Source organism: Trematomus bernacchii, unplaced genomic scaffold (assembly GCF_902827165.1).
Source record: "Trematomus bernacchii unplaced genomic scaffold, fTreBer1.1, whole genome shotgun sequence".
NCBI classification, from domain to species: domain Eukaryota; kingdom Metazoa; phylum Chordata; class Actinopteri; order Perciformes; family Nototheniidae; genus Trematomus; species Trematomus bernacchii.
In genome coordinates this window covers 2871156-2896041 of record NW_022987720.1, presented here as the reverse complement: position 1 = coordinate 2896041, position 24886 = coordinate 2871156, and the positions used below count along the sequence as shown (strand labels likewise).

General features: G+C 37.6%; 1 protein-coding gene across 2 annotated transcripts in view; it reads right to left on the bottom strand.

The window, feature by feature from the left end:
• The window catches only part of LOC117493077 (trans-L-3-hydroxyproline dehydratase), a 47902-nt gene extending 23513 nt beyond the window's left edge, over positions 1-24389 (bottom strand). The window contains exon 1 of one of the 2 annotated variants that reach the window (XM_034143470.1): positions 24344-24389. The gene's annotated coding sequence lies outside the window, so the exon portion shown is untranslated. The remainder of the gene's footprint in view (positions 1-24343) is intronic. The other variant, XM_034143469.1, reaches the window with a different exon arrangement.
• Positions 24390-24886: the final 497 nt, after the last annotated feature.

The following is a 24886-nucleotide window of genomic DNA, read 5'->3' as shown; positions in this document are numbered from 1 at the left end:
ATTTATTATGATAATTGTTGAATGTAAACAAGGTAATAAAGTAAGTACTGAAGTAGCTTTAAGTCAGTGTATTGATCAGGGCAGAGCCAGGTGAGCTAAAGTCACTCAATACAAAGGTAACTTGACAAAAACAGGAGGAACAAACGAGAAAGAATTCTAGTGTTATTTTGAATTTGAATGTCTTTGTATTGATTGTTATTATTAGTTGAATTCTCAGACTAAATCTCTGGTGACTTGAAATTAAAAGCAAGAAGCTAAACTTAGACAGGAGAAACAAACGTGAAATAAATCAAACGTGTCAGTATTGTTATCATTATCATTATTATTTTTTTATTGATTGACAAGACTTTAACTTAACAAGAAAACAATGGACTAAACATAAATAAGAAATGTACTATTAAGTAAATATGAAAAATATAAGATACATATAAAAATTGACTAACTAAACATGATAAATATAACATAAATATAAAATGAACTATTAAGTAAATATGAAAAATATAACTTAAATATGAAAATGAACACTATAAACCAAACATGACGATATAACATAAACCTGATAACTTGTAATGACTAAATGTTCCTCTTATTTAGGGGTGCTAGAAGCAAAGGAATAGTTTATTTATTTTAAAATTAAGGTTGTTTTTTGCCCCTAGTGGCTAAAACTGCACATCACTGTGAGTCTCTTCTGGAACCTTTGTTGATGTCTAACCAGATCTAATAACTGTGAAGTGTTTAAATATATATCCTGACTGGCTGTGAGTATATGTTGTTGCTCACTCACTTTGAGCTTTAGACTGTACTTGAAATGTTTTAATGTCTTACTAATTTTTGATGTTGTGAGTTTGTTTTTTAAAGTTTTTAAAGCCGATGTCAGGGCTGCCTTTGAGTCTTATGTTTTCCTTTTTAGTCATCGTTGATGTTTGGGTGGATACAAGAAAAGGAATTGATGAATCTTCTCCACCGTGGTGTTGGGATCGGCTCATTGGTTTGCTCAGGTGGATCCACCCTCACTTCCTGTTCCACCTCCAACTCCACCTTTACCTCCACAAGCTCCTCCTTCACCATGGAGAGTGCCTTTGGTGGTTTTTTCAGCTGTTTCTTCAGCAAAGCAACTATCTCTGCATCCTTCTCCTCAACACAACGTTCCTTCTGTTGTTCCAGTTCCTGGTTTCTCTCATGCAAAGCGACTATCTCTGCATCCTTTTCCTCAACACAACGTTCCTTCTGTTGTTCCAGTTCCTGGTTTCTCTCATGCAAAGCGACTATCTCTGCATCCTTTTCCTCAACACAACGTTCCTTCTGTTGTTCCAGTTCCTGGTTTCTCTCATGCAAAGCGACTATCTCTGCATCCTTTTCCTCCACACAACGTTCCTTCTGTTGTTCCAGTTCCTGGTTTCTCTCATGCAAAGCGACTATCTCTGGCATCCTTCTCCTCCACACAACGTTCCTTCTGTGTTCCAGTCGTGGTTTCTCTCATGCAAAGCGACTATCTCTGCTCCCTTCTCCTCCCACAACGTTCCTTCTGTTGTTCCAGTTCGTGGTTTCTCTCATGGCCAAAGCGACTATCTCTGCATCTTTCTCCTCAACGCAACGCTCCTCAGTTGTTTGAGTTCTGGTTTCTCTCCACGCAGAGCAGCTATCTCTACAGATTTTTTCCTCAAGACAACGCTCCTTTTGTTGTTTGAGTTTTTGGTTAGTCTTTGCAAGGCGGCCGTCTTTGCATCTTTCTCAACACAACGCTCCTTCTCTTGAAGGGAAAACAAAACACTGAACAACAGAAGCAGCGTTGTGTGGAGGAGAAGGATAAGAGATAGCTGCCCCTTGCTGAAGGAAAACAAAACACTGAAACAAGGCAGCTATCTCTTTATCCTTCTCCTCCACACAACGCTGCTTCTGTTGTTGGAGTTCCTGATTTGTCTCACGCAAAGCAGCCATCTCTACACCTTGCTCCTCAACACAGGGTTCTTTCAGTTGTTTGAGTTCCTGGTTTGCCTTTCTCAAGGCAGCCATCTCGGCTTCGACCTTCTTGTGTGACCTCTGGAGGTTTCTGTATTTCATGTTCAGGTCCTCATTGTTGACGCGCAAGACGTTCTGCTCAATTTCCTGGGCTTTCACTTTCAAATTGTGCTTAAACTGCAAAGCTGATTCTTCTGTATATGCTTTGAGCATCGCTTCCTTATTTTTAGCGCCTTCAATCTCAAGCTTATCGCTTAAAGTCCTCTCCTGCTCCAGCAACAACTTAATTTCCTGATTTTCTTTTTGCAGAATCTCGAGCTTGACTGCCAGCTCATCTCTATTGTTCATCTCCATCTCTACTGCTGTGACGAAATGACCTGTTGTTTAGCAAACAAATGTAATTGTTCGACTGAATTAACGTCACAAAAATCCCACAAAAGTTGAGTTCACTTGTGAAGATTATCTCGCTAAAAAACACTGCAAGTATCCCTAATGTTTGCTTGCAACAAAACCTATTTCTGCAATGATCTGACACTAGCTGGACAAATTCCTTCTGCCTGCTGCTCTGGTGCTCTGATGCTCTGATGAATTTACCGTCACAGCCAAGATCCTAGAAGATCAATGCAGAATTCAGAATTCTACATAAAGGCAAAATATGATGTCATAATTCTGAAGGTTCCATTCCAAATAAGGAGTGAAGGACATCAGCTGACAGGAAGTAAGAATGGAACCATGCTGTTGCCTAGCAACGCAATTGTGTTTAGATAATATAAAGAAATGTAAACAATCGAAATGCTTTATTAATTCCAATGGGAAGTAAGCAACATGTTCTATTATTAGTACAGCGGATAAGCTCTCATATTATAACAATTGTGCATTTTATGAGAAAAGCATGACATTTCTAACATAGTTAGAGCATACCATAAGGTTTATTTTCAGATGTGGAGGGAAGTCAGATTTGACCCGTGAGGACCGTGAGAGGTCAAATCCAAGATGGCCACCAGTCTCTCGGGTCAAATGTTCAAACACGCTTAATTTTGGAACCAAACATTGTAGAAAAACATTTAAGGTGTCATATCCAACTAAATTAGGGATGCCCAATCATTTGGTGATACTTTTGAGATCGCCAGAATTCAAGAAAATGAATTTAGTTGAAGATAAAGGTAGAAATTGACCAAAAATAAGCTGTCAATCAGTTGAAATTTGCAAAATGTGTGTGCGTGTGTGTGTGATGTGGTATATCCAACTAAATTAGGGATGCCCAATCATTTGATGATACTTTTGAGATCGCCAGAATTCAAGAAAATGCATTTAGGTGAAGATAAAGGTAGAAATTGACCAAAAATAAGCTGTCAATCAGTTGAAATTTGCAAAATGTGTGTGTGTGTGTGTGGTATATTCCAGTGGATTTATGGTCACCCAGCGCTAGCATTACTACAGAGACTGGAGGATGAAGTATGTATAAATGGATGTACAGCGGATAAGCTCTCATATTATAACAATTGTGCATTTTATGAGAAAAGCATGACATTTCTAACATAGTTAGAGCATACCATAAGGTTTATTTTCAGATGTGGAGGGAAGTCAGATTTGACCCGTGAGGACCGTGAGAGGTCAAATCCAAGATGGCCACCAGTCTCTCGGGTCAAATGTTCAAACACGCTTAATTTTGGAACCAAACATTGTAGAAAAACATTTAAGGTGTCATATCCAACTAAATGAGGGATGCCCAATCATTTGGTGATACTTTTGAGATCGCCAGAATTCAAGAGAATGAATTTAGTTGAAGATAAAGGTAGAAATTGACCAAAAATAAGCTGTCAATCAGTTGAAATTTGCAAAATGTGTGTGTGTGTGTGTGTGTGGTATATTCCAGTGGATTTATGGTCACCCAGCGCTAGCATTACTACAGAGACTGGAGGAATATGGCTTTACTTGGCACAGTCTGCATGCTGATGAAAACATTTGTTTTTGTCTTCAAATACATACTAACATGATTGTGACGAGCATCATATTTGTTCCCCGCCCAACTCTCTAAGTCTAAGTCTAAGTGCTTGAACTCCGTGACAGGAGGATGAAGTATGTATAAATGGATGGAACTATCAACAAAACAGCGTTTTATTCCCCAATGTCATATTTAATAGAAAAATAATAATAATAATGTAAACCAAAGAGGGAGATGGAAAACAGTTCCATGTAGAGCACAAACAGCTCTCTTAACCCTCGCTGTTAACAAAGGGCTGCACTCAACTATAAGGTTCACCGCTGTCCCTTTCCACTTATAGAGGGTTGGGGTTCGATTCCCTGCCTGTCCACCTATAAAGCCAAGGTAGCGCAGCTTTTTTTCTGTTCTTTAGTGGCTCACATGGACATTTAGAGGTCATGCAAAGAAAGGGTTATGTATGTTGTGTGTGTGTGACAGAGAGTGCAGAGAGAACATTGGCAAAGGGGATTTGTTTGTCCTAGCATGGCTGTACAATTACAAATACAAAGGTTTACCCATTTAGACTCCATGGCATGGAGAAAAAAACTCATTTTAAATGACTCTAAGGATATAACAAGTTTTAGAAAATTGAAAGATTGATGGATTTTTGCCCACATGCGGTAAACATCTTAATTGAATGTTCTATGTGCAACATGAGGACAATAACCACAAGTGTACTCACAGTACCTTTTTTCTCTGGCACTGAAGTTGCAAGGTTTCAGCATGTTGTCCCTCTCTAAACCTTTCTGTTCCCCATTCTTCTTTCTCCAATAAGTGGTGCATCATTATTTTTCTATTAAATATGACATTGGGGAATAAAACGCTGTTGTTTTGTTGATAGTTCCATCCATTTATACATACTTCATCCTCCTGTCACGGAGTTCAAGCACTTAGAGAGTTGGGCGGGGACCAAATATTATGCTCGTCACAATCATGTAAGTATGTATTTGAAGACAAAAACAAATGTTTGCTTCAGCATGCAGACTGTGCCAAGTAAAGCCATATTCCTCCAGTCTCTGTATTAATGCTAGCGCTGGGTGACCACACACACACACACACACACACACACACACACACACACCACATTTCAACTGATTGACAGCTTATTTTTGGTCAATTTCTACCTTTATCTTCACCTAAATGCATTTTCTTGAATTCTGGCGATCTCAAAAGTATCATCAAATGATTGGGCATCCCTAATTTAGTTGGATATGACACCTTAAATGTTTTTCTACAATGTTTGGTTCCAAAATTAAGCGTGTTTGAACATTTGACCCGAGAGACTGGCGGCCATCTTGGATTTGACCTCTCACGGTCCTCACAGGTCAAATCTGACTTCCCTCCACATCTGAAAATAAACCTTATGGTATGCACTAACTATGTTAGAAATGTCATGCTTTTCTCATAAAATGCACAATTGTTGTGCTTATCCGCTGTACTATATGTTTCATCTTCACGTCAAATGCATATTTTCTACTTTTTAATTTCTATTTTGATATGTTTCACATTTTTGAAATGTTTATTTCTACTCTTTTAATTTCTAATGATGTGCAATGCCTTGTTTTTATGCTGCTGCAACGCAAACATTTCCCAATTTGGGATCAATAAAGTACATCTTATCTAATAGGAACCAAAAATACAGTTACGTTGAAGTTGCACTCAATTGCATTTTGATAAAGTGCCATTTTGAATAAAACTTTTTTTTACAGGATTCCCTTCAACACATTAACTTCAATGAAAACATTTCTCTACTAAAATATTTTTTTATGGTGATTAATTGTCTCTTTGTTGTAATTTTCTGTCTCTTTGCAGCTGTTTTACATCTAATTGTAGGACTCTTTAAAGTAAAGACACTACATACCGATATACACCTGAACATCAGCAGGAGAGGACTCTTTAAAGTAGAGACACTACATGACTGATTCTATAATTTAGGGTGCATTTCACATCAACAAAACAGTACAAAGAAAGTGTTCTTTCTCAATAGAACAATCAGTGGTTCAAGTTAGTATATTCCTCAGTGTAACATATCCACTAGTTGCAAAGCTTAAACATTTTTATTTTTTTTTTTATTTGAAGGGAAAGGATGTTTTCACTACTCAGGTTGTCAACTATGTTGCGGACAAACTTGATGTCATTACAATCATTTGATTAAGTCCTGCACTTCAAGTAAAATCAAATTTGAAAGGCTCTTGAGTCTATTCTACCATATATCCAAAGATCTTTTAAAGTTTAAAAAATAATTGTATTAAAGTTTTGTTTTTTCATGTGATATGTTCAGCACTGTCATTAAGTTTAGGGATATTTTGTATTATAAAACTACCATACAGGTCATTTTGATAGTTTTAAGAGATGTCATGTAAAACTCCAACCTGTGTAGATATACATTATACTATAAAGGATATCAGAAGCACTATTTTAGATATTTTAAATTTGAAAAAATGAGGTGCAACATAGTTGACAATGAAAGTCAAACATTTGACGCAAATAACATAATTGACTGGACACATTATTAACCATCAGCACTATGTTCATTTCAAGGCAGAAGTGCAAAATTCCATTGATAATGATGTGTAATGACGTCTACATGTCATACAAATTGTCAACTAGGTTACCTGTCAACTAAGTTACTACAGTTATTACAGTACTGGGTAACTTAGTTGACAGGTAACCTAGTTGACAATTTCCCTATTTTGACCCATCATTTCAATGGTAGGCCTTGCCTGGATGACCACATGTCATTTTCTTGAACAGGTTAACATCACATTTGAACATATAATTGAATTAAAATCATTAAACAATTGTAAACCATAACAATGTACGTAACATTGTTGATGGTCAATTAATATACTCATTGACAATGTGCTATTATACATAAAATATTGTAAAAAATTAGAGGACAATCACCACAGTGTGTTCAAAATGTCTGCCAAAGAGGAACATGGCATCATGTGATGCTGGTGACATGGTATTGGGACAAACCATATTTGAGTTAAAGGGGGGAGTTCTGTTAGTAACATAGTTGACAGAACTTTTGCGGACATTCATATATTAAGATATTTAAATTATTTAAAGGAGGAAATCAATGAAAAATATGTTATTATTCTTTAGTATTTAGACTTTTGAAATAAATGAATAATTTTTTTAATTTACTTTAATGGTTTTTATTCATTATTTTGAATCCAAGACACCCTCAACTGAAAAACGGACAGAGCAAAAACTGACAATTTAAGAACATCATGACACATTTCACGCTAAATAAAGCATAGGATGCACATAATGTTTGTGTGATATTATAACATGCTTTCCAATAATAGGCAAAATATGATATTTTTGAAGAAAATAGTTAGAATAATTATAATTATCATCAATGGACATCAATGGACATGGAATGTACCCTAAATTGTAGAATCACTCACATACTGATATACACCTGAACATCAGCAGGAGAGGACTCTTTAAAGTAGAGACACTACATACTGATATACAGTACACCCTGAACATCAGCAGGAGAGGACTCTTTAAAGTAGAGGGACTACATACTGATATACACCTGAACATCAGCAGGAGAGGACTCTTTAAAGTAGAGACACTACATACTGATATACACCTGAACATCAGCAGGAGAGGACTCTTTAAAGTAGAGACACTACATACTGATATACAGTACACCTGAACATCAGCAGGAGAGGACTCTTTAAAGTAGAGACACTACATACTGAAATACACCTAAACATCAGCAGGAGAGGACTCTTTAAATTAGAGACACTACATACTGATATACTGTACACCTGGACATCAGCAGAAATGTAAAAAAAAATCTACTTTTGCTGGTGCTGTTGCATTTAAAATCAAATAGTTGACTAAAACAAACTTGAAAGAAATCAAATACATAGTGTTGTTTTTTCATTTGTTTATATTTATTATGATAATTGTTGAATGTAAACAAGGTAATAAAGTAAGTACTGAAGTAGCTTTAAGTCAGTGTATTGATCAGGGCAGAGCCAGGTGAGCTAAAGTCACTCAATACAAAGGTAACTTGACAAAAACAGGAGGAACAAACGAGAAAGAATTCTAGTGTTATTTTGAATTTGAATGTCTTTGTATTGATTGTTATTATTAGTTGAATTCTCAGACTAAATCTCTGGTGACTTGAAATTAAAAGCAAGAAGCTAAACTTAGACAGGAGAAACAAACGTGAAATAAATCAAACGTGTCAGTATTGTTATCATTATCATTATTATTTTTTTATTGATTGACAAGACTTTAACTTAACAAGAAAACAATGGACTAAACATAAATATAGAAATGTACTATTAAGTAAATATGAAAAATATAAGATACATATAAAAATTGACTAACTAAACATGATAAATATAACATAAATATAAAAATGAACTATTAAGTAAATATGAAAAATATAACTTAAATATGAAAATGAACACTATAAACCAAACATGACGATATAACATAAACCTGATAACTTGTAATGACTAAATGTTCCTCTTATTTAGGGGTGCTAGAAGCAAAGGAATAGTTTATTTATTTTAAAATTAAGGTTGTTTTTTTTGCCCCTAGTGGCTAAAACTGCACATCACTGTGAGTCTCTTCTGGAACCTTTGTTGATGTCTAACCAGATCTAATAACTGTGAAGTGTTTAAATATATATCCTGACTGGCTGTGAGTATATGTTGTTGCTCACTCACTTTGAGCTTTAGACTGTACTTGAAATGTTTTAATGTCTTACTAATTTTTGATGTTGTGAGTTTGTTTTTTAAAGTTTTTAAAGCCGATGTCAGGGCTGCCTTTGAGTCTTATGTTTTCCTTTTTAGTCATCGTTGATGTTTGGGTGGATACAAGAAAAGGAATTGATGAATCTTCTCCACCGTGGTGTTGGGATCGGCTCATTGGTTTGCTCAGGTGGATCCACCCTCACTTCCTGTTCCACCTCCAACTCCACCTTTACCTCCACAAGCTCCTCCTTCACCATGGAGAGTGCCTTTGGTGGTTTTTTCAGCTGTTTCTTCAGCAAAGCAACTATCTCTGCATCCTTCTCCTCAACACAACGTTCCTTCTGTTGTTCCAGTTCCTGGTTTCTCTCATGCAAAGCGACTATCTCTGCATCCTTTTCCTCAACACAACGTTCCTTCTGTTGTTCCAGTTCCTGGTTTCTCTCATGCAAAGCGACTATCTCTGCATCCTTTTCCTCAACACAACGTTCCTTCTGTTGTTCCAGTTCCTGGTTTCTCTCATGCAAAGCGACTATCTCTGCATCCTTTTCCTCCACACAACGTTCCTTCTGTTGTTCCAGTTCCTGGTTTCTCTCATGCAAAGCGACTATCTCTGCATCCTTCTCCTCCACACAACGTTCCTTCTGTTGTTCCAGTTCGTGGTTTCTCTCATGCAAAGCGGACTATCTCTGCATCCTTCTCCTCCACACAACGTTCCTTCTGTTGTTCCAGTTCGTGGTTTCTCTCATGCAAAGCGACTATCTCTGCATCTTTCTCCTCAACGCAACGCTCCTTCAGTTGTTTGAGTTCCTGGTTTCTCTCACGCAGAGCAGCTATCTCTACAGATTTTTCCTCAAGACAACGCTCCTTTTGTTGTTTGAGTTTTTGGTTAGTCTTTTGCAAGGCGGCCGTCTTTGCATCTTTCTCAACACAACGCTCCTTCTCTTGAAGGAAAACAAAACACTGAAACAACAGAAGCAGCGTTGTGTGGAGGAGAAGGATAAAGAGATAGCTGCCTTGCTGAAGGAAAACAAAACACTGAAACAAGGCAGCTATCTCTTTATCCTTCTCCTCCACACAACGCTGCTTCTGTTGTTGGAGTTCCTGATTTGTCTCACGCAAAGCAGCCATCTCTACACCTTGCTCCTCAACACAGGGTTCTTTCAGTTGTTTGAGTTCCTGGTTTGCCTTTCTCAAGGCAGCCATCTCGGCTTCGACCTTCTTGTGTGACCTCTGGAGGTTTCTGTATTTCATGTTCAGGTCCTCATTGTTGACGCGCAAGACGTTCTGCTCAATTTCCTGGGCTTTCACTTTCAAATTGTGCTTAAACTGCAAAGCTGATTCTTCTGTATATGCTTTGAGCATCGCTTCCTTATTTTTAGCGCCTTCAATCTCAAGCTTATCGCTTAAAGTCCTCTCCTGCTCCAGCAACAACTTAATTTCCTGATTTTCTTTTTGCAGAATCTCGAGCTTGACTGCCAGCTCATCTCTATTGTTCATCTCCATCTCTACTGCTGTGACGAAATGACCTGTTGTTTAGCAAACAAAATGTAATTGTTCGACTGAATTAACGTCACAAAAATCCCACAAAAGTTGAGTTCACTTGTGAAGATTATCTCGCTAAAAAACACTGCAAGTATCCCTAATGTTTGCTTGCAACAAAACCTATTTCTGCAATGATCTGACACTAGCTGGACAAATTCCTTCTGCCTGCTGCTCTGGTGCTCTGATGCTCTGATGAATTTACCGTCACAGCCAAGATCCTAGAAGATCAATGCAGAATTCAGAATTCTACATAAAGGCAAATATGATGTCATAATTCTGAAGGTTCCATTCCAAATAAGGAGTGAAGGACATCAGCTGACAGGAAGTAAGAATGGAACCATGCTGTTGCCTAGCAACGCAATTGTGTTTAGATAATATAAAGAAATGTAAACAATCGAAATGCTTTATTAATTCCAATGGGAAGTAAGCAACATGTTCTATTATTAGTACAGCGGATAAGCTCTCATATTATAACAATTGTGCATTTTATGAGAAAAGCATGACATTTCTAACATAGTTAGAGCATACCATAAGGTTTATTTTCAGATGTGGAGGGAAGTCAGATTTGACCCGTGAGGACCGTGAGAGGTCAAATCCAAGATGGCCACCAGTCTCTCGGGTCAAATGTTCAAACACGCTTAATTTTGGAACCAAACATTGTAGAAAAACATTTAAGGTGTCATATCCAACTAAATTAGGGATGCCCAATCATTTGGTGATACTTTTGAGATCGCCAGAATTCAAGAAAATGAATTTAGTTGAAGATAAAGGTAGAAATTGACCAAAAATAAGCTGTCAATCAGTTGAAATTTGCAAAATGTGTGTGCGTGTGTGTGTGATGTGGTATATCCAACTAAATTAGGGATGCCCAATCATTTGATGATACTTTTGAGATCGCCCAGAATTCAAGAAAATGCATTTAGGTGAAGATAAAGGTAGAAATTGACCAAAAATAAGCTGTCAATCAGTTGAAATTTGCAAAATGTGTGTGTGTGTGTGTGGTATATTCCAGTGGATTTATGGTCACCCAGCGCTAGCATTACTACAGAGACTGGAGGATGAAGTATGTATAAATGGATGTACAGCGGATAAGCTCTCATATTATAACAATTGTGCATTTTATGAGAAAAGCATGACATTTCTAACATAGTTAGAGCATACCATAAGGTTTATTTTCAGATGTGGAGGGAAGTCAGATTTGACCCGTGAGGACCGTGAGAGGTCAAATCCAAGATGGCCACCAGTCTCTCGGGTCAAATGTTCAAACACGCTTAATTTTGGAACCAAACATTGTAGAAAAACATTTAAGGTGTCATATCCAACTAAATGAGGGATGCCCAATCATTTGGTGATACTTTTGAGATCGCCAGAATTCAAGAGAATGAATTTAGTTGAAGATAAAGGTAGAAATTGACCAAAAATAAGCTGTCAATCAGTTGAAATTTGCAAAATGTGTGTGTGTGTGTGTGTGTGGTATATTCCAGTGGATTTATGGTCACCCAGCGCTAGCATTACTACAGAGACTGGAGGAATATGGCTTTACTTGGCACAGTCTGCATGCTGATGAAAACATTTGTTTTTGTCTTCAAATACATACTAACATGATTGTGACGAGCATCATATTTGTTCCCCGCCCAACTCTCTAAGTCTAAGTCTAAGTGCTTGAACTCCGTGACAGGAGGATGAAGTATGTATAAATGGATGGAACTATCAACAAAACAGCGTTTTATTCCCCAATGTCATATTTAATAGAAAAATAATAATAATAATGTAAACCAAAGAGGGAGATGGAAAACAGTTCCATGTAGAGCACAAACAGCTCTCTTAACCCTCGCTGTTAACAAAGGGCTGCACTCAACTATAAGGTTCACCGCTGTCCCTTTCCACTTATAGAGGGTTGGGGTTCGATTCCCTGCCTGTCCACCTATAAAGCCAAGGTAGCGCAGCTTTTTTTTCTGTTCTTTAGTGGCTCACATGGACATTTAGAGGTCATGCAAAGAAAGGGTTATGTATGTTGTGTGTGTGTGACAGAGAGTGCAGAGAGAACATTGGCAAAGGGGATTTGTTTGTCCTAGCATGGCTGTACAATTACAAATACAAAGGTTTACCCATTTAGACTCCATGGCATGGAGAAAAAAACTCATTTTAAATGACTCTAAGGATATAACAAGTTTTAGAAAATTGAAAGATTGATGGATTTTTGCCCACATGCGGTAAACATCTTAATTGAATGTTCTATGTGCAACATGAGGACAATAACCACAAGTGTACTCACAGTACCTTTTTTCTCTGGCACTGAAGTTGCAAGGTTTCAGCATGTTGTCCCTCTCTAAACCTTTCTGTTCCCCATTCTTCTTTCTCCAATAAGTGGTGCATCATTATTTTTCTATTAAATATGACATTGGGGAATAAAACGCTGTTGTTTTGTTGATAGTTCCATCCATTTATACATACTTCATCCTCCTGTCACGGAGTTCAAGCACTTAGAGAGTTGGGCGGGGACCAAATATTATGCTCGTCACAATCATGTAAGTATGTATTTGAAGACAAAAACAAATGTTTGCTTCAGCATGCAGGACTGTGCCAAGTAAAGCCATATTCCTCCAGTCTCTGTATTAATGCTAGCGCTGGGTGACCACACACACACACACACACACACACACACACCACACACACACACACCACATTTCAACTGATTGACAGCTTATTTTTGGTCAATTTCTACCTTTATCTTCACCTAAATGCATTTTCTTGAATTCTGGCGATCTCAAAAGTATCATCAAATGATTGGGCATCCCTAATTTAGTTGGATATGACACCTTAAATGTTTTTTCTACAATGTTTGGTTCCAAATTAAGCGTGTGTTTGAACATTTGACCCGAGAGACTGGCGGCCATCTTGGATTTGACCTCTCACGGTCCTCACAGGTCAAATCTGACTTCCCTCCACATCTGAAAATAAACCTTATGGTATGCACTAACTATGTTAGAAATGTCATGCTTTTCTCATAAAATGCACAATTGTTGTGCTTATCCGCTGTACTATATGTTTCATCTTCACGTCAAATGCATATTTTCTACTTTTTAATTTCTATTTTGATATGTTTCACATTTTTGAAATGTTTATTTCTACTCTTTTAATTTCTAATGATGTGCAATGCCTTGTTTTTATGCTGCTGCAACGCAAACATTTCCCCAATTTGGGATCAATAAAGTACATCTTATCTAATAGGAACCAAAAATACAGTTACGTTGAAGTTGCACTCAATTGCATTTTGATAAAGTGCCATTTTGAATAAAACTTTTTTTTACAGGATTCCCTTCAACACATTAACTTCAATGAAAACATTTCTCTACTAAAATATTTTTTTATGGTGATTAATTGTCTCTTTGTTGTAATTTTCTGTCTCTTTGCAGCTGTTTTACATCTAATTGTAGGACTCTTTAAAGTAAAGACACTACATACCGATATACACCTGAACATCAGCAGGAGAGGACTCTTTAAAGTAGAGACACTACATGACTGATTCTATAATTTAGGGTGCATTTCACATCAACAAAACAGTACAAAGAAAGTGTTCTTTCTCAATAGAACAATCAGTGGTTCAAGTTAGTATATTCCTCAGTGTAACATATCCACTAGTTGCAAAGCTTAAACATTTTTATTTTTTTTTTTATTTGAAGGGAAAGGATGTTTTCACTACTCAGGTTGTCAACTATGTTGCGGACAAACTTGATGTCATTACAATCATTTGATTAAGTCCTGCACTTCAAGTAAAATCAAATTTGAAAGGCTCTTGAGTCTATTCTACCATATATCCAAAGATCTTTTTAAAGTTTAAAAAATAATTGTATTAAAGTTTTGTTTTTTCATGTGATATGTTCAGCACTGTCATTAAGTTTAGGGATATTTTGTATTATAAAACTACCATACAGGTCATTTTGATAGTTTTAAGAGATGTCATGTAAAACTCCAACCTGTGTAGATATACATTATACTATAAAGGATATCAGAAGCACTATTTTAGATATTTTAAATTTGAAAAAATGAGGTGCAACATAGTTGACAATGAAAGTCAAACATTTGACGCAAATAACATAATTGACTGGACACATTATTAACCATCAGCACTATGTTCATTTCAAGGCAGAAGTGCAAAATTCCATTGATAATGATGTGTAATGACGTCTACATGTCATACAAATTGTCAACTAGGTTACCTGTCAACTAAGTTACTACAGTTATTACAGTACTGGGTAACTTAGTTGAAGGTAACCTAGTTGACAATTTCCCTATTTTGACCCATCATTTCAATGGTAGGCCTTGCCTGGATGACCACATGTCATTTTCTTGAACAGGTTAACATCACATTTGAACATATAATTGAATTAAAATCATTAAACAATGTAAACCATAACAATGTACGTAACATTGTTGATGGTCAATTAATATACTCATTGACAATGTGCTATTATACATAAAATATTGTAAAAAATTAGAGGACAATCACCACAGTGTGTTCAAAATGTCTGCCAAAGAGGAACATTGGCATCATGTGATGCTGGTGACATGGTATTGGGACAAACCATATTTGAGTTAAAGGGGGGGGAGTTCTGTTAGTAACATAGTTGACAGAACTTTTGCGGACATTCATATATTAAGATATTTAAATTATTTAAAGGAGGAAATCAATGAAAAATATGTTATTATTCTTAGTATTTAGACTTTTGAAATAAATGAATAATTTTTTTAATTTACTTTAATGGTTTTTATTCATTATTTTGAATCCAAGACACCCTCAACTGAAAAACGGACAGAGCAAAAAACTGACCAATTTAAGAACATCATGACACATTTCACGCTAAATAAAGCATAGGATGCACATAATGTTTGTGTGATATTATAACATGCTTTCCAATAATAGGCAAAATATGATATTTTTGAAGCAAATAGTTAGAATAATTATAATTATCATCAATGGACATCAATGGACATGGAATGTACCCTAAATTGTAGAATCACTCACATACTGATATACACCTGAACATCAGCAGGAGAGGACTCTTTAAAGTAGAGACACTACATACTGATATACAGTACACCCTGAACATCAGCAGGAGAGGACTCTTTAAAGTAGAGGGACTACATACTGATATACACCTGAACATCAGCAGGAGAGGACTCTTAAAGTAGAGACACTACATACTGATATACACCTGAACATCAGCAGGAGAGGACTCTTTAAAGTAGAGACACTACATACTGATATACAGTACACCTGAACATCAGCAGGAGAGGACTCTTTAAAGTAGAGACACTACATACTGATATACAGTACACCCTGAACATCAGCAGGAGAGGACTCTTTAAAGTAGAGGGACTACATACTGATATACACCTGAACATCAGCAGGAGAGGACTCTTTAAGTAGAGACACTACATACTGATATACACCTGAACATCAGCAGGAGAGGACTCTTTAAAGTAGAGACACTACATACTGATATACAGTACACCTGAACATCAGCAGGAGAGGACTCTTTAAAGTAGAGACACTACATACTGAAATACACCCTAAACATCAGCAGGAGAGGACTCTTTAAATTAGAGACACTACATACTGATATACTGTACACCTGGACATCAGCAGAAATGTAAAAAAAATCTACTTTTGCTGGTGCTGTTGCATTTAAAATCAAATAGTTGACTAAAACAAACTTGAAAGAAATCAAATACATAGTGTTGTTTTTTCATTTGTTTATATTTATTATGATAATTGTGAATGTAAACAAGGTAATAAAGTAAGTACTGAAGTAGCTTTAAGTCAGTGTATTGATCAGGGCAGAGCCAGGTGAGCTAAAGTCACTCAATACAAAGGTAACTTGACAAAAACAGGAGGAACAAACGAGAAAGAATTCTAGTGTTATTTTGAATTTGAATGTCTTTGTATTGATTGTTATTATTAGTTGAATTCTCAGACTAAATCTCTGGTGACTTGAAATTAAAAGCAAGAAGCTAAACTTAGACAGGAGAAGAAACAAACGTGAAATAAATCAAACGTGTCAGTATTGTTATCATTATCATTATTATTTTTTTATTGATTGACAAGACTTTAACTTAACAAGAAAACAATGGACTAAACATAAATATAGAAATGTACTATTAAGTAAATATGAAAAATATAAGATACATATAAAAATGAACTATTAAGTAAATATGAAAAATATAACTTAAATATGAAAATGAACACTATAAACCAAACATGACGATATAACATAAACCTGATAACTTGTAATGACTAAATGTTCCTCTTATTTAGGGGTGCTAGAAGCAAAGGAATAGTTTATTTATTTTAAAATTAAGGTTGTTTTTTTGCCCCTAGTGGCTAAAACTGCACATCACTGTGAGTCTCTTCTGGAACCTTTGTTGATGTCTAACCAGATCTAATAACTGTGAAGTGTTTTAAATATATATCCTGACTGGCTGTGAGTATATGTTGTTGCTCACTCACTTTGAGCTTTAGACTGTACTTGAAATGTTTTAATGTCTTACTAATTTTTGATGTTGTGAGTTTGTTTTTTAAAGTTTTTAAAGCCGATGTCAGGGCTGCCTTTGAGTCTTATGTTTTCCTTTTTAGTCATCGTTGATGTTTGGGTGGATACAAGAAAAGGAATTGATGAATCTTCTCCACCGTGGTGTTGGGATCGGCTCATTGGTTTGCTCAGGTGGATCCACCCTCACTTCCTGTTCCACCTCCAACTCCACCTTTACCTCCACAAGCTCCTCCTTCACCATGGAGAGTGCCTTTGGTGGTTTTTTCAGCTGTTTCTTCAGCAAAGCAACTATCTCTGCATCCTTCTCCTCAACACAACGTTCCTTCTGTTGTTCCAGTTCCTGGTTTCTCTCATGCAAAGCGACTATCTCTGCATCCTTTTCCTCAACACAACGTTCCTTCTGTTGTTCCAGTTCCTGGTTTCTCTCATGCAAAGCGACTATCTCTGCATCCTTTTCCTCAACACAACGTTCCTTCTGTTGTTCCAGTTCCTGGTTTCTCTCATGCAAAGCGACTATCTCTGCATCCTTTTCCTCCACACAACGTTCCTTCTGTTGTTCCAGTTCCTGGTTTCTCTCATGCAAAGCGACTATCTCTGCATCCTTCTCCTCCACACAACGTTCCTTCTGTTGTTCCAGTTCGTGGTTTCTCTCATGCAAAGCGACTATCTCTGCATCCTTCTCCTCCACACAACGTTCCTTCTGTTGTTCCAGTTCGTGGTTTCTCTCATGCAAAGCGACTATCTCTGCATCTTTCTCCTCAACGCAACGCTCCTTCAGTTGTTTGAGTTCCTGGTTTCTCTCACGCAGAGCAGCTATCTCTACAGATTTTTCCTCAAGACAACGCTCCTTTTGTTGTTTGAGTTTTTGGTTAGTCTTTTGCAAGGCGGCCGTCTTTGCATCTTTCTCAACACAACGCTCCTTCTCTTGAAGGAAAACAAAACACTGAAACAACAGAAGCAGCGTTGTGTGGAGGAGAAGGATAAAGAGATAGCTGCCTTGCTGAAGGAAAACAAAACACTGAAACAAGGCAGCTATCTCTTTATCCTTCTCCTCCACACAACGCTGCTTCTGTTGTTGGAGTTCCTGATTTGTCTCACGCAAAGCAGCCATCTCTACACCTTGCTCCTCAACACAGGGTTCTTTCAGTTGTTTGAGTTCCTGGTTTGCCTTTCTCAAGGCAGCCATCTCGGCTTCGACCTTCTTGTGTGACCTCTGGAGGTTTCTGTATTTCATGTTCAGGTCCTCATTGTTGACGCGCAAGACGTTCTGCTCAATTTCCTGGGCTTTCACTTTCAAATTGTGCTTAAACTGCAAAGCTGATTCTTCTGTATATGCTTTGAGCATCGCTTCCTTATTTTTAGCGCCTTCAATCTCAAGCTTATCGCTTAAAGTCCTCTCCTGCTCCAGCAACAACTTAATTTCCTGATTTTCTTTTTGCAGAATCTCGAGCTTGACTGCCAGCTCATCTCTATTGTTCATCTCCATCTCTACTGCTGTGACGAAATGACCTGTTGTTTAGCAAACAAAATGTAATTGTTCGACTGAATTAACGTCACAAAAATCCCACAAAAGTTGAGTTCACTTGTGAAGATTATCTCGCTAAAAAACACTGCAAGTATCCCTAATGTTTGCTTGCAACAAAACCTATTTCTGCAATGATCTGACACTAGCTGGACAAATTCCTTCTGCCTGCTGCTCTGATGCTCTGATGAATTTACCGTCACAGCCAAGATCCTAGAAGATCAATGCAGAATTCAGAATTCTACATAAAGGCAAAATATGATGTCATAATTCTGAAGGTTCCATTCCAAATAAGGAGTGAAGGACATCAGCTGACAGGAAGTAAGAATGGAACCATGCTGTTGCCTAGCAACGCAATTGTGTTTAGATAATATAAAGAAATGTAAACAATCGAAATGCTTTATTAATTCCAATGGGAAGTAAGCAACATGTTCTATTATTAGTACAGCGGATAAGCTCTCATATTATAACAATTGTGCATTTTATGAGAAAAGCATGACATTTCTAACATAGTTAGAGCATACCATAAGGTTTATTTTCAGATGTGGAGGGAAGTCAGATTTGACCCGTGAGGACCGTGAGAGGTCAAATCCAAGATGGCCACCAGTCTCTCGGGTCAAATGTTCAAACACGCTTAATTTTGGAACCAAACATTGTAGAAAAACATTTAAGGTGTCATATCCAACTAAATTAGGGATGCCCAATCATTTGGTGATACTTTTGAGATCGCCAGAATTCAAGAAAATGAATTTAGTTGAAGATAAAGGTAGAAATTGACCAAAATAAGCTGTCAATCAGTTGAAATTTGCAAAATGTGTGTGCGTGTGTGTGTGATGTGGTATATCCAACTAAATTAGGGATGCCCAATCATTTGATGATACTTTTGAGATCGCCAGAATTCAAGAAAATGCATTTAGGTGAAGATAAAGGTAGAAATTGACCAAAAATAAGCTGTCAATCAGTTGAAATTTGCAAAATGTGTGTGTGTGTGTGTGGTATATTCCAGTGGATTTATGGTCACCCAGCGCTAGCATTACTACAGAGACTGGAGGATGAAGTATGTATAAATGGATGGAACTATCAACAAAACAGCGTTTTATTCCCCAATGTCATATTTAATAGAAAAATAATAATAATAATGTAAACCAAAGAGGGAGATGGAAAACAGTTCCATGTAGAGCACAAACAGCTCTCTTAACCCTCGCTGTTAACAAAGGGCTGCACTCAACTATAAGGTTCACCGCTGTCCCTTTCCACTTATAGAGGGTTGGGGTTCGATTCCCTGCCTGTCCACCTATAAAGCCAAGGTAGCGCAGCTTTTTTTCTGTTCTTTAGTGGCTCACATGGACATTTAGAGGTCATGCAAAGAAAGGGTTATGTATGTTGTGTGTGTGACAGAGAGTGCAGAGAGAACATTGGCAAAGGGGATTTGTTTGTCCTAGCATGGCTGTACAATTACAAATACAAAGGTTTACCCATTTAGACTCCATGGCATGGAGAAAATAACTCATTTTAAATGACTCTAAGGATATAACAAGTTTTAGAAAATTGAAAGATTGATGGATTTTTGCCCACATGCGGTAAACATCTTAATTGAATGTTCTATGTGCAACATGAGGACAATAACCACAAGTGTACTCACAGTACCTTTTTTCTCTGGCACTGAAGTTGCAAGGTTTCAGCATGTTGTCCCTCTCTAAACCTTTCTGTTCCCCATTCTTCTTTCTCCAATAAGTGGTGCATCATTATTTTTCTATTAAATATGACATTGGGGAATAAAACGCTGTTGTTTTGTTGATAGTTCCATCCATTTATACATACTTCATCCTCCTGTCACGGAGTTCAAGCACTTAGAGAGTTGGGCGGGGAGCAAATATTATGCTCGTCACAATCATGTAAGTATGTATTTGAAGACAAAAACAAATGTTTGCTTCAGCATGCAGACTGTGCCAAGTAAAGCCATATTCCTCCAGTCTCTGTATTAATGCTAGCGCTGGGTGACCACACACACACACACACACACACACACACACACACACACACACACACACACACACACACACACACACACACACACACACTTTCAACTGATTGACAGCTTATTTTTGGTTAATTTCTACCTTTATCTTCACCTAAATGCATTTTCTTGAATTCTGGCGATCTCAAAAGTATCATCAAATGATTGGGCATCCCTAATTTAGTTGGATATGACACCTTAAATGTTTTTCTACAATGTTTGGTTTCAAAATTAAGCGTGTTTGAACATTTGACCCGAGAGACTGGCGGCCATCTTGGATTTGACCTCTCACGGTCCTCACCATGGATGTATAATAAGAACTTGATACAGCGTGGGAGGCGGGGCCTCATTCATTCCTATGAGAGTTGCTCATTCGCGCATGATGATAAAATGGCCCAACTTTTGAGAGAGCGAAACGTCACAGATTACCCGGCATGCCTGAGAAGTACCCGTATGTGCGCTCATAGCACATGCGCAACTTTAACCATGCCCCCCAAAATGCTCGTTCACATCAAGCACGTCAATTTGCGTACACGTAACAGCACTGCACGTTTATGACAGCATGGTAATGGTTTGTTATGATAGATTTGATATTAACGAGGCGGCAGTTAGCAGCTAGCGGTTAGCTAGTAATTATGCTAATTTACACATCAATCGTTATGTACTTTTATATTACGCTGTAACAGGATCTAGTGATATCCAAGCAACAGAGCTTCATTTAGCATGAAAGAATGATTGCACTGTATTTATATATATATATATATATATATATGTATATATATACAGTGCAATAAGCTTCTTAGTGCAATAAGAAGCTACAGGGACGTTAATCTACGTCGGTAATATTAACTTTATTTAATACAACATTTACGGTACAAGATTTAATCATACAGCCCATGTAGTATAATATTTTACAAATGATGAATTACAGCAAACATGTGCAATATATCCATTATTACAGCTCCGTGGGCTGGCAGTAAGGCGATATGGGTCCGTTCTTATTGTGCATCCATGGGTAAAGATAAACGCATGTAGTGCTGAACACGTAACATGAATGTGCCGGGCGGCGCGGTCCCGTGGGTTAGATGCGCGTTCATAATGCAGAGGGAAATAACTCTCAGAATAACGTTATTAGCACATTTTTACAACTTGAGGAACGAATGTTTTTAATAAGGGCTATACAAGTGTTCATACTGGGTAGTTTATTTAGTTTAAAAAAAATGATCCAACGATTTACAGACCACTCTTTCCCCATGTAAGTCAATGGGAAAAAGTGTTTCCGGGCCTGGCAACCAAAAGGAAGTGTAGTACCGCCGTTTGGCCAGCACGAATATTTTCATCTGAGTCCGGCGCACTTCCTGGGGGCTTGGTCCTCACAGGTCAAATCTGACTTCCCTCCACATCTGAAAATAAACCTTATGGTATGCACTAACTATGTTAGAAATGTCATGCTTTTCTCATAAAATGCACAATTGTTGTGCTTATCCGCTGTACTATTCATACATTTCTTCTTGAAATGCATTGTTAACCAGTAAGAAAGAAAATGTAAAAATGACTTCACGTAGTCAAGGCAATAGTGACGTAAACACGCTTTAACGTCCTATTCAAAACTCACAACGTGACTCCTTAACTTCACACCAAAGCTAACATTAACAGTTTGCAACAAAAAGTAGGTCCTGGTCTCATTAGCTGATATTCCCCGTTTAAACTGGGGTGTATTTTTCAATATTTAACCCGTTTTTAATTATATATCGGTTGCCTGTCACACATTTTCAGTAGCGGCTTTGAGTGACATGTGGGTGCTGTCTCGATTAGTGAAAATAATGGCGCAGTGATACTACAGTAATGCGGTCAAAGCTTGCTTATGATTGGCCAAATGTTGAAGAATGATGGCGCAGTGATACTACAGAAACTAGCCTAGGTTTCGAGAGCAGCTCATCTCATCCAGTCACAATAACCTTACATCTTCTTCTTGAAATGCATTTAACCTCCATTGAAAAATGAATAAGAATCTGTAAAAACTACTTCACGTCGTCAAGGCAATAGTGACGTCCACACGCTTTAACGTCCTATTCAAACTCACAACGTGACTCCCAACTTCACGCTAAAACTTCCTATTTTAGAATACACCCCACGTCTGTTTTGTACGTGGGGTGTATTCTCAATTATGTAACCCATTTTAATCATATATCGGCTTAAACACATTTTCAGTTGCGTCTTTGAGTGACATGTGGGTGTTGTCTCGATTAGTGGCACTGGCAAGACGGCTGCAGGCTACAACTTCTTTTTTGAGCTTCTTTTATAGCTTAACTATAAGTAATGTTCGAGGACTGCGGCCATCCGATTATGGCGCGTTTCCACTACACGGCCTCGCTCGGCCCCGCTCGGTATGGCTGGGCCTCGTTAGGACTGGCTCACTTTATGGCGCATTTCCATTACAGTTTAGGAACTGGGGTAGTATCTATAGTAACGCAGTGTAGGCGGAGCCGTGACGTGATCTTCAATGAGAACCCCAGAAAAACAACACAGCCGTTAGCTGTTAGCACTCAGAGCTCACAGCTCCTCATATATGTTCAGAAACTAGACAAAAGTTAAACAAGTACAAACCACAGACTGCCTGTGTCATGGTGAATACAGTCGCTGCTTTATTTATGTCTGTATAGGCCGTTGTTGTGAGTGTGGACGGTCGGAGCATATACTGCGTTAGCTTAGCCAATCTCCATCTAGAAAACACGCATTTTAAAAGGTTTTTCGCCTGCCGTCTATCTGCAGACTTGACAAAGCATTAATTCATGGTTTTTACTAACCGGTATCAGTATGTTGTTACTTCGGCATCATTTTGAAACGTGTATTACAATTAAATCACGGTCAAATATGTCCATCTTGTTGTAGTTGTAGCCAGCGATCCTCTCTCTAGTTTAGCATACTCAGCCCGACTCAGCCTCGTTGTCTCTGGCCCTAGCCCCGCGATTTTATGAGGCCAGAAAAACTGTGAATTAGGACCCGCCGGCCGGTACTAGGCCAAGTGGAAACGCAACCAAAGACGGGCCGCTGACGTCACAGCCCTCTTAAACCGTGCTCCGCGCTGTAGTGGAAACGCGCCATTATGGCTGCGTTCAGGTCGCAGTGTCCTCTTGAGGCGTGGGTTCGAATCCCACTTCTGACAACACTTTTTTTGTTTGTTGGCTAAACACAATTTCAAATCTGGATTACAGTTATAACAAAACAACTGCTTCTTCTCATTTAAAACATTCACGCATTGCAGGCTCAATGGGGCAAATTAAAACAGCTGAATGTTAATAACAATAAGTATAAATAAGAAGCACTAAGAAAAGGTGTGTCTTATTTGTGGTGTGTAAAATATAACTGTTAAAGGCCAAACAAACTGCAGAATGTAATAACAATATTCATGTAAAATTGAAAAAGCACCAAAATCCAATAGAAAGAGGTGTGTCTTATTTATCCATTGTAGAAATCCTATCTGTTTTGGATTTGGAGTCACTGGGCCACAGGGCATCGAATCTATTGATACAAATCACACATTAGTTATAAAAGTTAGAACGAAGGTATGGACATAAAACATTGTTTTGTGTCAGTCTGGTAACATGTATTGAATCTATTGATGGTCCCGTAGTGACACCCTGTGGCTCAGATGTGAGCTCACCTTCCTCTGACTGTGTTTGACGCTGGAACCGGAGGGTCTTATCTAATATCCAACCAAAACGAACTTTACTGCGGTTTACTACCAAACTATGCAGTATGCCAGAAATGATTTAGTTTGTCCCAAGCTATTTTATAAAGTCCATGGACCCAATACAAAGAAAGTAAAATACAATATGCCAAAAATACCAGGTTTTACATAGCTTTCATGCATCTCTGCACGTTCAATTCTGGCTCGTGCTCTGCATTATTAAACTAAGGAGCGACGTCATCCGTTGTAAATCAACAGGCAGTAAACTCAACGCATTGAACCGTCTCTCCAGTAATGTTTGAAAAGCCCTGCGCTACTTTACTACAATGATTTAGTCCTACCGTAATGTTTGCTCTGTAGGGTTCAAACTTCAGCTCTCAAGACTATTTTAGTTTTTCTGCGCATGCGTGGTTCAGTTTTCAAAGGCAAACATTAGACATCAGTGCCACCCTGTGTTCAGGATGCTGGAAATCTGTGTCCTCAACAGAGGTGGGAAGTAACTAAGTACATTTCCACAAGTACTGTAGGCCTACTTATGTACAATTTTGGGACAGTTGTACTTGAGTATTTCCATGTTATGCTACTCTGTACCTCTACTCCACTACAATTCAGAGGTAAATTGTATACTTTTACTCCACTACATTTATTTAGTACCTTTTAGTTACTTTACAGATTTTGATTAATAATGTGAAATATAATCATTAGACAGGCACAAATTAGACTTAAGTTAAACCTGTATACAAAGTAAATACAACTAGCTGCACTTTTACCAGCTTTAATAAACACATTAAAGCATCAACAATTATAATCAAAAGATAAATATATAAATATATTTTGATGCCAATACTATAGTAATTTTACTTGAGTAACCTTTTGAATGCAGG